Consider the following 14,563-nt stretch of genomic DNA (forward strand, 5'->3'; position numbering starts at 1 on the left):
CACTCTGGACGCTTGATCAATTCTGAGACATTTTTGCCTTGTACATGTGAGAGCGCCCAGGATCGTGAGCGTGGCTTTCCAGGCACAAACATAGATTCGTTTTAAAAAGACAGCTTATGATTCTTTTTATGTTAAAAAAAAAAAGAAAAGAAAATGACTCCCTGAAGTCGGAAGGTCTTGTGGTCTTCAGTCTTGAAACTCGCTGGTTCTCTTCCTTTACTGAGCCGATATTTAAATGTTTCCGCCCAGACTGAAAATTGCACAGTTAAGTAGGGCGCGTCTGCGTCAGAGGAAGTTGAGTTCAGTGATATCGGGAATATGCTTTGGGAACCTGCCTTAAATACCCATTTCCTGGAGAGGTTGGGAGAATTCGGTGTTAACATCTCTTCTTCATCCTGTCTTGCGTTCCAATGAGGAGGAAGGACAGGCTTCCAAGCTCCAGTTCACAGAACAAATGAAGTGTCTGGGATCCAGCCCTGGGCTTAGTGCACACCAGGCACAGTGTGCTTCTAATGCCGGCGTTTAGTGCAGGCACTGGAATTCAACAAAGCTGTGTACTGTATGCCTCAAACTGTTCATGGAGTATTCCCAAGGCTGGGGAGATGGCTCAGTGGATGAGTGTGGAGGTGGGAGGGGCCTAGTTGGCATCCCACATGGGCAGTTGCAATACTGGTGCCCCGGTATGGGGAAACGGGGGAATTCCCAGAAGCTCATAGCCATCTACCATAGCACACACAGCAGTGAACAGAGATGGTCTCAAGGTAGAAGGCAGGCAAAGACCAACTGTGGCGTGCATACACCCACATTCACACACATGCACACACATCATACACATACATACAAAAAGAAAATACATTGTATTTCACTAAACAAAGCTATTAAGTTGCTTGATCTGTTACGAAGGGATGGAGCATTACTGCTGTTTGTTCATATATGTGCCTCCATAAATACACCAGAGTGTGTGTGTGTGTGTGTGTGTGTGTGTGTGTGTGTGTGTGTGTGACCACAGTGTGTGTGTGTGTGTGTGTGTGTGTGTGTGTGTGTGTGTGTGTGTGTGTAATTCCAGTGACTGAAAGCAGGTTCTGGGTAGCAGACTGCCAGAGGTGTGTCAATCTAAATAACAAAGATTCCCCAAAGATGAATGAATATGTAGTTCAGGGGAAGAACACTTGCTTAACATGGGCAAGGCCCTCTGTCAGATCCCTGGCACTGGAGGAGAAAAGGGGGGGGGGGACTTACAGAGCACTGCAATGAAAGTGAGGCAGCACTGTTTTATACTGTACAGACCAGAAGACTCTCCGAAGCAGAATGAGGACTCGTTCACATTGTGAGACAATAATTCTCAGCTGAGGGGATCATAACCAGCATGGCCTCAGTCTAAGGTTAAACAGAAGTTATTTTTGGTGTAAGCCTGTAGTGAGAGTAGTTTTCTGTGCTGGAGCCTGTCAAGAATGCATGCTTGTGAGCCCCTCTTCAATAACTTCTTCATTATTTACTGTTCTTAGGACTTGGCAAAAGTGACTGTTTTCAGTATGACAGCTTTCACACATACACACACACACTTTTATTTAGTGCTTTCTCTGGAAGGGCTGCTGATCAGTAATTCTGGAGTTGGGTTTTGCTCATACTTGATGCCAGAGTGGACCTGTCCCAGTTGTTGGTTAGATCTGTCCCCTGAGCAAGTGGCTAGGGCTTAGTGTTCAAATTCACTGCTTCCCAGCCACATAAGAACAAGGAGGTTGAGGAGCAGTTCTCAGGCAGTTTTTCTAGAGCCCATTATGAAGCTCAGCTTTCTCTTTGGTAGATAAGACTGCATTAAAGACCCTGGTCTCACATTGTCTGTTAGGGCTTATGGTTCTGCAGGTTTATTGCCAGCAGGTACAATGTACAAAGTGAGGCAAATAGCAAATGCAGTTCGCTATTTGTGTAGGAACCAAGCCAAACAAAGGTCAGGTGACCAATGGGAGGTAGCTGAGACCTGTTGTAACCGTTGGACATCTCCTGTTTCATGGAGTTGGGTCTCATTTCCCCCAGGGGGATTTATGCAGGTACAGTATTAACAGTGCTGACACAGACATGTTTATACACAGAATACACGCATAACACACGTGTACCTGGCATGGACTGTTTTCATAAGGGTATTCATTATTCTCACAAAATTTCATATTAATTCTCTTGTATTTTTTGTATGTAGTGTCTAGTGAAGATCTAGGGGGGAAGTAATCTGTCATAGACCAGTGTGTGTGAAAATACACATTTGATTTTAGTCAGGTGTTCAGTGTTCAACAGGTCACATGTATATGTACATCAATAGTCCTTTCCATAGAAATTAACAAGGTAAAAGTTCCAGAAGAACTTTTGGCATTGATCTTTCAGAATTTTAACTTACAGAAATGACTCAAGGGCTCAGTGCCTCGCCTTATGGCTGCACAAAGTGCTGAATTTGGTCCCCAGCAGAAAGGGGGGGGGGGAATCTCTCTAGCATTGTATGAGCATTTTGTAATTTAACATAACTTTAAATTTTCAAATTACATGAAAAGTTCAATTCTTATAAACATCCCATTCACAATCACCTAATTTATTTAATGGATCACTTATGAAGATCGAGGTATTAGACAAACAGCCGTCACTTTTTTTTTCTGTCAAAAGCCCTAGGAAGTGTAGTCATGCATGCCTGTAATCCCAGCACTGGGAACCAAGCTGAAGGACCTGAGTCTGAAGTCAGCACAGGCCCATGGTGGGACCTTGTCTCAGGAAGCTGAAGAAAATTCATCACTGGATCCAGCACAGTCCTTTATTTAAACAAAACAGTATTTGCAAAACAAAGGGTATTATTGAAATCCTCTGGTCTGGGGTCCAAAGGGGCACTGAGGGAGATTATTCTCTTGGGTAAGAAACTTTTAAAAAGGTTTATTAAGGGGTCTGGAGAGATGGCTCAGCAGTTGAGAGCACTGATTGCACTTGCAGAGGACCCAAGTTCAATTCCAGCACCCACATCGTGCCATCTATAACTCCAGTTCCAGGGGATCCAACACCCTCTTCTGTCCTCTTCAGACACTGCACCACACAGGTGCACACATTTCTTTAAAAAGGCTTATAATGTCATGGGCCTACAGACAAGCAGACAGTGCATAGCAGCTCTGAGGGTGCTCAGGCCCACCAGGCAGAGGGAGTCCTCTCCTATAGATCTCAGAGAAGTGGGGATCAGGCAGCAGGATGAGAAGGAATTCTGATGAGGACTCTGAGGATATGGAGAAGGGGGATCTCTAATTGAGGTGGAAGAAGGGCGTACCCAGACCCTTCTGACAGCTCAGACTTGGCAAGTTCAGGTCTGTTAGCTTCCTTGGAGAAGTGAGAGTGGCAATGGGGAGCCTGTTTACAGATTCATAGAGACCTTCTTGGTGGGGTGTGTATCTTTCTGTAGAGAGCAGGGATCCCAGAATCAACTGTGAGGCTGGGAGTAGAGGGCTGATGGGTAGTGGGCAACATCTGGTCTGAAATTCTAATAATTGTTTTTTAAAACTTTTGTAAATAAAGGCTTCAGAATTTTTTTCCTTAAGAAACAAAGGAACAAAACAACAAAAAACAACCCGAGAGCAGACACCATGCGCTCTGAGCTACACATTTATTTTTTAGGTGAAACTTAATGATCTTAAACCTCTAACAGATTAGTACAAGTCCTTCCTGGTCAACCACCCAGGGAGAACATGTGCTAACAATTCTGAGGACATCTCCTTTATTTTACCAGCAAATTTCAAACTGTTCTTACTTACTAGATTTCACTTACAACATGTGAGCTAAGAGAGATGTGGGTGAATTACTGTTTTTAACAGTTTTGATTTATTTGAGCTCTCGTTTGTTAGTGAGTCTGTAAGTCAGTTTTAGGGCAACTCTTTAAGGGGTTTTGCCTTGCAGACCCAACTCATAACAGATACTCCTGTGTAATACACACAGACATACACAAAAATCTTAGAACTCTCAATTTAGAATGTTAGTCATGGATCAGAAATCCCTAGAAATGCATCCATTTATAAGAAGATTGAATCCAAGTCATATTTCTGACAAGGTAGGACAAGTTGAAGCTTTCAATCCTGGAAAGACTGTGGACCAACATTTGGGTTAAGCAAGTTCCCATACAGGCCCCTGATTTTTTTTGTTGGGTTTCTTTAACACAGGAGCTCACTATGTAGCCCAGGCTGGTTTCCGACTCCTGAGTGCTGAGGTTACAAGCCTATACCATTGTACCCAGCTTTGCTTTTCAAAAATTATGATTAACATTTTCTCCTTCTTTTAGTCTCTTGTGAGTTTAAGAACACTCAGTTGTTTACATTTTGGTTATGGCCACTGGGAAAATCATATTCAAGCCCATTTGAATTTAATAATGGAATTTGTTTCCAATAGACTCGTCAATACAGGCAGAAGACGTTTTTTGGAAATGATTTTTAAATCGTTATTTTCAGCTATTCAAGTTTCCTTGCTGCCTGTGGCAAAGTTATGTTCATGTGGGACAGAGGGTCCTTTGTTGTTACTTTGAACTCAGGGTTTGACCCGTGCATAGAGGTGATTGACTAAAAGGGGACCAGCATTTCATAACACTGAGCCATCATCAGCCAAACACACCAAAATTCCTATTTCCGCTTTCGTAAATAAATAGCAGACAGAGGTGTCTCCAGAGGGTAAGAATTGCCTTTGGGAGCATTTGTGGAAGTGGGGTTACCACCCAGAGCCCTGGCAGTCTTTGCATCCAACAGAGTTGAGGTGAGATGAACTTTGCAAAGGTAAACCGAGGAGGCTGTTTCACAAGACGTTTTGAAACAACAGTTCTTCACTCTAAAAGGATCGTACTGAAGGTGGCATCTGCCCAAGACAGAACACCCAGGTGTTAGGCAAATGTCCTTGTGGAAGCCATTTTAAGATAGAGTGCCCTTTGTGCAAGCCGTGGTACCGGCAGAGTCTTTCATGAATGTCTTACTGAGGGCGTGCATAGCGCGAGATCCCACTGGAACCTTCCGAAGTTTTCTGATTTTTTTAATAGAGCTTGACAAACTGGACTGTTTTGAGTCTGCCTTCAGAAGGCTATCTCATTACTAGCTCTGTTTTCCTGGAATAAATTCCACACTGCTGTGCAGCAGGGCTCCCACCATGGGCTGCTGCTTCGTGCTGGCCTGTCCTGTGGGATTGGCATGCGTGGTAAGCAGAGGATGCTGGCCCAGGCAAGGGCTTGGCAAATGATGCTGAGTGCCCGTTTGGCCTTGGCGAGCACCTAGGCCTATGAGTGTGTGTACCCGGTATATCATCCATACACACACTTCTGTTGGCTTTCATGCCATGGGCTTGGAAGTAAAAGGCTGCACTTCCGGAAGTTTTGTGTGCAAGTTTGAGTCAGAGCCTTTGAGCTCCTAGTGTCAGGGTTAATTGTACAGGAGAGTAATGAGGCAGCCCCTTCATAGGAAGGAGAGAGCCCTGTGCACAGCAGCGAATGACCCGGGGCTGCTGGGGGTGAGGGACTGCTTGAACTAGAGCCCCAGTATCAGTGGCTTATTTATTAGTAGTATGAAAAATTTAGCATACAAAGTAATAGACTTGATCATGGCATGTTCATAAATAATTTCTGTTGGCGACCTCCCTCCTCTCCCCTCCCATGTCCCTCAGCCCTCACCTGCCGGCCCTTTCCCCTTCCCAGCAGCCCCTCTGTCACATGTATTGTTACCCTTCCGTTCTACTTCCCTTACTGTCTTTTTCCTCTCTAGTGGCCCCATTTTGGTTTCATGACCTGTACCCCCCACATACACTATGTGTATATATCAAAATCAAAATCCAGGTTCCGTCTGAGAGAAGCAGTATTTGTCTCAGTGAGTCCTGCTTTTGCTTAACTTAATCCCTAGTCTTATCCATTTTCCTACAAATGTGATTCAGTTTTCATTATGGCTGACGTGCTGGATAGCGTTAATGTCAAATTGACACATCTGGGTTGAGGGAGCCTCAATTGGGGAATTGCCTACATTGGACTGGTCTGTGGGGCATCTTGTTGATTGTCGATGTGGGAGGGCCCAGCCCACTGTGGCTGGTGCCACCCCTGGGCAGGTGGGCCTGTGTTGCATAAGAAAGCAGGCTGAGCAGGGGCCAGGGGAGCAAGCCAGTGAGCAGCGTTCCTTCATGGCCTGTGCTCCAGCTCCTGTTTCCAGGTTCCTGCCCTGAGTTCCTACCTTGGGCTCCCAGATGAACTGTGACCTGGGAAGTGTAAGCTGAATAAACCCTTTCCTCCCCAAGTTGGTATTGGTCAGAGTATTTTGTCACAGCAACGAAGAACAAACTAGGACAGCTGATTATAAAACTGCCCCAAGAGCACTTGTGGCCAGGGGTAGTGTTTTAAACTGCTGGGATGGATGGATGGATGGATGGATGGATGGATGGATGGATGGATGATTTTCAAAACATTTTATTTTTATTTTGTGCGGTATGTGTGTATTGCCTGCATGTATGTGAGTGCACCCATGTAGTGCAATGCCCATGGAGGTCAAAAGAGGCTGTCAGATCCTCTGGAACTGGAGTTACAGACAGTTGTTAGCTGCCATGTGGCTGCTGGGATTCGAACCCGGGTCTTCTGCAAGAACAACCAGTGTTCTTAACCACTGAGCCATCTCTCCAGCCCCGATATACGCATTTTTTTTTTGTTTTTTTTTTGAGACAGGGTCTCCCTGTAGCCCCAGCTGTCCTGGAACTCACTATGTAGAGCAGGCTGGCCTTGAACTCCACCAGAGAGCTCTGCTTACCTCTGCTTCCCGAGTGCTGGGATTAAAGGCGTGTGCCACCACACCCTGCTGATATACATATTTTTTTAAGTGAAATGTGTCACTGGACATGTAGCTGATGTAGTTCAGGATCATTTAAATTTGCCAGTAGAAAAGATAAGCAGTTTCTACTCTGCTCAAGCAATTTATTTATTAATGGTCATTTGAGCAGAGTCGGCAAGTCCTGGAAGAGAACCAGGGTGGAAACAGCATTTAGTGCTGGTGAGACGCCATTGCAGACCGCCTGGCAAACGCTACCAAACCCCTCGTTGATCTGAGGGCTGCTGGTGATACAAGGCTAAGCAAGGAAGCAGGAAAGAGAGCCAAGCACACAGTGGTGCCTGCAGAACTCTTTCCAGAGCGGGTGGCAGTATCAGGGTTGGTGGAGTCACTGGAGTTGGCCCCGTTAGCTCAGAGGGCGTGGATTAGCAGAGTCGGGCATGTTTGCTTGTAGGGTAAAGGACAGCTGGGCGTCTATATGTCTTTGCTCAGCCCACATGTACTGAGGATTTATGGGCTGGTCTTTGTCCTGGGGGCACTGAGATCAGATTCTTTTAGAAGTGGAAAAGTACTTAGCAAGTTCTAGGGGTTTCCAGGATCTTTTTGACAACCCCAGGGACAGAAGGGCAGCTCTGCCCGGAGGGGGAGGACGGGACAGATGTGATGCAGCCAGAGCCTGGGCAGGACAGCACCTTCTCTACAGCCTCAGTCTTGTCCGTGTAAGGACACAGCCCAGCTTACACCCAGCTCCTTGGGACAGGTGCCTCCGTCCTCAGAGCCTAGTTCCAGGTGTTAGAAATAAAATCCGAAACCCAAGGACCCCATCAACACCGCACAGAGAACACGGCAAAGTGAAAGAAACTCAGCAAGGCAGAGTTTACTTTTGCAAAAGGGGTCTTGTGTGGTCAGCCAGATCCAGCAAGTCCACACGGGACGGACGCTTGGTGGGTTTTATCCCTAACGTAAGAGAACTGCATCTTTTTTCATTGGCTGGAGTCCAACCTCACAGTCTTTCCTGACTGGCTAGTTTAATAGAATTGGCGCAAAGGGAGAAGAGCTCCATCGCTAGGGCCTTCAGGCTCGGGCATGCATCAGGGCCTTTCCTTAAAAGTCTTACAGGGCATGGTGGGATTAAAAGGTTAGAATTCCTTGTCGTAAACCAAGTTCCAAGTTTTACAGAGTTTGAAAAGGAAAGACTAATATTTAACCTTTCTGCACAGGCCTTCCATGTGTCTACCTAAGGCCCTCCCTACACATGTGTCCATGCCCCCCAGTCCCTGTCTGTGTTCAGTCTGAGTGCTGTGATTATAGCTCTGCCTTCTCTGCTCTCTGATCTTCACACCAGGGCCCTGATCACCTGCTCTGATCGCTGCTGGGCTTCCTTGCTCTTTCCCAGTAGCACCTGAGGATCTCACCTTTGAATCCCCTTTGCAGTGTCATCTTGTCACGGATGCCAGGTCAGAGCTGCCTTGCACGTGGGAGTCCACGGGTGTGGCCGCCCAGACTGTTGTTCTGCCCTCTCTCTCCTGCCACTCAGGTCTTTTGGGTGTTTCCCGAGCCTGCTGCCTGTGCACCGCACAGCTCCCCGGAGCTCAGCAGCAAACCGGCTACTTCACTCTTCCATCTGGCAAGACTACCAGGCACCCAAGCCCACAGTGCTGCTGCTGCTTCTGGGCTCCCAGGGTTGCAGAGGGAGGTGTGAGCAGCCCCAGGCACTCACGTGCCCTCAAGGCCTTTTCCCAATCACCCGTCCTAAGGCTTGTACTCAGGTTTCCAAGAACTTGTGGGAACTGGATTCTGTATCCTCTGGTAGGATGCTGCAAAGCATCCTGAGATCTTTATTTCAATTCCGGGGGCTCCTGCAGGAAGAATTCTCAGGCCTCTCAGGAGAGGCCTGGCCTGCCGGCACTTCAGCCTGTCGGGTGAAGTGTGGCTCTTTGAAACTCATCAGGGGCCTGAGAGGGTGATGACAAAATAAGGATTAGTACAGACGCTTTAAGGGTGCGGGACTGAGATTCCTGAATCGGGCGGTTCCAGGCCCCAAGCAGTTGAGTCTCCACTCAGTGGGCGAGTGGAGACGCTCACCCTTGTTTTTTCATATTTTAAAATTATCCTTAACGTGTATGAAAAGCACACAAATTACGGTTTCGGCTGGGTAGTGAATTGCCTTGCCTTGAGAGCATGAGGACCTGAGCTTGATGCCCAGAAGCCAAGTAGAAATGCTGAATGTGGTGGCCGGTGCTTGTAATCTCCACCCTGGGGGAGCAGACAGGAGGATCCTTGGGGCTCCCTGGTCAGCCAGCCAATGAGAGACCTTATCTCAAAGAAAGTGGAAGGTGTGCCTAAGGAGGACACCCAAGGTTCTCCTCCAGCCTCAGCACACTCGAGTTTATTCTGGAGCCAAATGAGTGACCATGACCCGAGAACACAGATTCAGGTTACCCCAAATCCCATGTTTCAACATGGTAATAGTTTCATGAAGTTTTTGTCATAACAAAACAAGAAAAGTCAAATCAAGACACTTTTCAAATGCATTTCTAGAAACAGGTAGGTAGGCAGGGCAAGAGAGCTAGCTACAGGCTCAGATGCCATCTGACAACACTCGGCCTTTTGGTTGGTGGAATTGTTAATATATTCTGTTATCACAGATGTTAATTCAGAAACAGAGGTGGGCAAGGAGTGGCTAAAGATGGGCCAGGATAATTAGTGCATAGGCTCTAGATCTGCAACATTCCAAACTCTCCACAGTGGTTCAAGTGTTAGTCAGTTGGTCAGCCTTGCAGAAAGTTCAGTTCAAGATGCAGGGTTTTTCTGGGAACATTCATCCCCCTGTTGGCCAAGCTTCACGTTTTGTTCATGCATGGGCCACATATTTATTAAATATTAATTTCACTCAAAGCTAGGAAGGCTTATTTCTAGAATTGGATGTAGATGAGGCTCAGTGGTAGGTGAGACAGCGGTCTTCAGGAGAGAGGAAGACCTAGCTGGTAGAGCCAGTAGGAAGGAAATTCCTGGGTCACATAAAGACTATTAGCCAGGGTGATCCAGAGCTGACGTTTTTCCTCTGTATCTGACATAACATCAGTATGTGACATACAATGGGATTATTATACTTAAAATAATCAGGAACATGGCTTGACCTAATGGAATAAATGTACCGGATTAAGGAAACAAACATTTTTTTTTAATGAAATAGACTGTGTTCCCCTCGTATTTACAAATATCTGTACTCTACAAACTATTTTATTTATACTTGGAACATTTAAACAAATCTGTTATTGTCTAATATTTGGTTTTCTTTAGGTCAGTTAGATCTTAGAGCTGTAACCTCATGTGGAGTAACTAGCTCTAACTCTGGTAGCTCTTTATCCGTGGATAATGACTTTGTTTCATTATAGTGGCATCAAACCAGATTTAGTTTGGAAAAAATGGAAAACATAAAAGAAATTACATAATTTAGTATTCTTTAAACTTTCAACAAGCATGTCTTCATTTGCATGCCAAATATTAATAGCATTAGTAGAAACAAGAGATTAAACCTGTTATCGAAATTTTATAGGCCTTGTAGGCAAAACTATAACCTTTTATTTTAATGATTAGAAGTGGAAATGGGACTCTAGAAGGAGTCATTGTGGTGTTGCCCGTTTCCTTTTATTAGTAAAATATACATATTGCTTAATTATTATTATTTCTTTTAATCCCAGCTAATTGTACTATATGGGACACTTTAGATACTCATTTAATCAAGGAACATCAATACTTAAACTGTAAAATATAATGAATATTGTTGTTATTAGAGAGTGATGATGTCTTGTATAATTTGGATAAGACGAATTAACCCAAATCTTTGGGTATCTCTATCTAGAGAAAATAGGGTAAACACTGGAGTATGTTATAGGGTCTTTTAGTCCAATTGGATTTAGTTAAAATACGTACTAAGATATATGTATATGTGTGTGTATATATACATATATATACACACACACACACACACACAGAATGGGGAGGGGCAAATTGGAAAACTGGACTTTTCATCCAAATTATACTAAGTAATTAGAAAAATACATGTATATATTTTTACAAAGAGTAAAAATACTTGTATCTTTTAAACTTAAAAACTAGTTTCAAGTAAGGTAGGGGTTCTGGGTAAGCAAATAATCATAACAAAAAACTATGATTATTGAAAGGAAATAATTCCATCATTTATAACAATTCAAACCAAAATTAGCATTATTGTATCATTTAGGAATATACTAAGTGAAATATTAAATATCAGAAACCATTAAAAATATTCAATTAAAGGAGTGTAAGGAACAAAGTTGAGAGAAGTGTTGAGTCACTTGGGGTACTGGATTGCCAGTGGAGTTGGAGACGAGGTCCATCCAGCATCTCTGAAGTCCACATGGTTGAGTTCTCATGTGAATCTAAAGCTAATCTTGAATTTCATAGTACAGGAGCAAGTTAGAAGGACCTGGATACAGTCTTTTTCCTCCAGCTGAATGGCGTGTTTGATGGGATGTCCCTTCCTTCATTTGATGAAATCATCTAGTTTTCTTTATCCTTCAAGGGAGACTCTGCAACTAATTTGGAATTTTAGTTATTATAGTCAAAAATCAAGCATTAATTTTACCTCAGGGTATTGAATTTGATCTTAAATGTAATAACTTGTATGTTATAATCAACTTGGTTATAATCCTATCTAATTTCTGTAAGTTTCTTAATCTTTTTACAACATACTTTAATATTTTAACATTCTTTTCATCCATTTCCATTTTGGAACAATATTTTACCATACAAAGTGCTTTTTAATCCAAAAACATATTTTTCACTCTTCCTTTGCCAAAAATATATCTCATGCCTATAACCTTTCAATCTCTATTTTCTTTACCTTGATTGCTGTTTATAAATATATATTAAAAACACTTTAATGTAATTTTAAATGAAAATTCAGGAGGCTATATCTAAAATATATAAAACATATGTGGTATCTTAAATATCTCACAGTAATAAATACAGAGAAAGCATAATCTTGTTTTTTCTTAACTAATTTAAATTAATTACTTGTTAATGATGTTATTATAACAGGCACTTCAAAATTATTTTTCTTAATGGGGCTGGAGAGATGGCTCAGTGGTTAAGAGCACTGGGTGTTCTTGTAGAGGACCTGGGTTTGATTCCCAGCACACACATGATGGCTAACAACCATCTGTAACTCCAGTTCCAGAGGATCCAACCCCCTCTTCTGCCGTCCTTGGGCACTGCCCTTCTCGTTAGGATTTGAGGCATCTAGAAGATAAAATTTTGTTATTTGACTCTATTTATTTATTTTACCACCTGTTTACTTTTCTAGTAACTGTGTTAATCATTTGACAAGTATTTGACTAGACTATATTTTTTAATTTAAAGCAGAGATGAACAATTGTCTCAAATATATCCATGTAATCCATTAAGATTATAAACTTTAGTTGTCTTTGTAAGCATTGAAGCGGGTTTTTTAAAAGACCAATTTTCTTTTTAAAGGTTTAGAGTTATTTTTACATAGGCTTGGCAAAGATATGGAGACCTGGACAAACCTGTTTGTTGGTTTTAAAGAGGCAGTAGTGGCCTTAAAAATCTTATAAATGTTTATATTTATAAATACATAACACACATACAAAATATATCTAAAAGCACAGAGATAAGTGATATTTCTTAATCCTTGGACTAGATAGAGTTGAGTGTCTCAGGGGAGCAGCTTTCCACAGGAGAAACTGCACATTGGAGCAGGAGGGGATCATCTCTTACAACTCACTTCACTCCTCCAGCAATAGAAACCACACCCTGGAACCAAGGAGATACTGTCTAGGCTAGAACTGTATCAGTAAACGTACTTTGTCTTTAAAAAGGTTTTAAATATTTTAAAAACATGTTAATTCTCTCAAAAAGATCTAAGACCATTAGTCAGCCTGCTTGTTTCTCAAAGTGATCACATTGATACTGATATTCCCAGTTTGCATACTGGACACATGGCCAAGCTAACTTAATCTGTTGGATCACTTCCCTTAAAATTTTAATTTTACTATGAGCCGAAAAGAAGCTGGGATAACTAACAACTTCAGTTCACACAAGTGCTTACTTGGAAGCCAATTTGATACCAATTTTTTTTATTTTTATTTTATGTGTATGAGTGTATTGCCTACATATGTGTAAGTATACTCTGTCATGCAGTGCCCGCAGAGGTCAGAAGACGGTGTCGGATTCCCTGGAAGTAGAGTTATGGACGGTTGTTAGCTACCGTGTATGTGCTGGGAATTGAACCCGAGTCATCAGAAAGAGTGGCCAGTGCTCTTAACCGCTGAGCCATCTCTCCAGCCCTCTTTTTATTTTTCAAACACAAGGTCATGTGGACAGTGCATTGATATGCAGTCATAAGATGGATTTTTACAAACCAAAATATTATTATTATTTGTTGAGATTATACCTCCTGCGATCCTCATTGTGAAAAGGAAACAATACAAAGATCTTTAGCAAATATGTATATCCATTGTTTAACATGTACAATGCCTTAATAAAAACCTTACATTTGGGGGCTGGAGAGATGGCTCAGTGGTTAAGAGCACTGGCTGTTCTTGCAGAAGACCTGGATTTGAATCCCAGAACCCACATGGCAGCTAACAGCTGTCCATAACTCCAGTTCCAGGGGATCTGATGCCCTCTTCTGTCCTCCATGGGTACTGCATGACACAGGTGCACTTACATGCAGGCCATGCACTCATACACATTAAATAAAAATAAATTTAAAAAATAAAGGAAGAACTCTTACATTTAACAGTGTCATATTAAGAAACAATTTTGTTATCTCTATTACACAATTGAAATAAAAATTTTAATCAATATATTTATTTAGAACCTGTTTTGGAAAGAAATCCTAAACAAAATCTGTGTGTAACATTAAATTTTATAGCTTAATAAAATATATGATTTTAATGAATGCTGTTTTATATAAACAATTAGCATCTAAAGATTTTGTGAAGGGCTTAATACATCCGAAGATATTGTTCAATAGGTTTTGAGATGTCCAGAGTACCCAAGTTTATGAGGCAGCATGTATTTATCAGACCTTTTAATACGACAGCAAAACACATTTACAAGTCTGCACATTGACATTTTAATTGGCCATGTCAAAAATAAAACTAATAATTTTAGCACACAATTAAAAAAAAATGGGGCCTGGCGTGGTGGTGCATGCCTTTGATCCTGGTACTAGGGAGGCAGAGGGAGGCGATGTCTATGAGTTCGAGGCCAGCCTGGTCTACATAGTGAGTCCCAGGCCAGCTGGGGCTACAGGGAGACCCTGTTTCAAAAAAACTGAAGTGGCCACAGTTTGTTAAAAAATTGTTGACACAACACATGAAAACAATTAGCATAGACACATATGACACAATTGTGTGAAATCTAGGTGCACCCAGAGTCGGGAAGGCAGAAGGCTTTTATCTCTAGCTCTTTACAATTTAAGAAAGGCTTAGGGACCTAAAAGAACAAAGGTCCGAGGTTGTGATGTACACAGGGTAGTATCTCTTTTCAAGAGCTAAATAACTGAGGGGTATTAGAAATAAAATCTGAGATCCAAGTGTAAGCAATGTTACACTTGTCTCTAAGGTGAAAGGAAAGTCCTTGAATCATGAATGGGAGATGTGAAGGAGAAGTAAAGGCAAGAGTAATTAGCATTACAAGTTCTGGACAGGGAACTAGAAAAAAGTCAGAACAGGGCAATTTTCAAATGTTCATATGAG

The 14,563-nt window shown here is 42.5% G+C and overlaps 1 protein-coding gene across 1 annotated transcript in view; it reads left to right on the forward strand.

Moving 5' to 3' along the window:
• Srd5a1 (steroid 5 alpha-reductase 1) overlaps nucleotides 1-14,563 on the forward strand; it is a 43,771-nt gene that overhangs the window by 912 nt on the left and 28,296 nt on the right. The gene's annotated exons all lie outside the window — the stretch shown is intronic.

Source organism: Nannospalax galili, unplaced genomic scaffold, assembly GCF_000622305.1.
Source record: "Nannospalax galili isolate Female #2095 unplaced genomic scaffold, S.galili_v1.0 scaffold197, whole genome shotgun sequence".
NCBI classification, from domain to species: Eukaryota; Metazoa; Chordata; class Mammalia; order Rodentia; family Spalacidae; genus Nannospalax; species Nannospalax galili.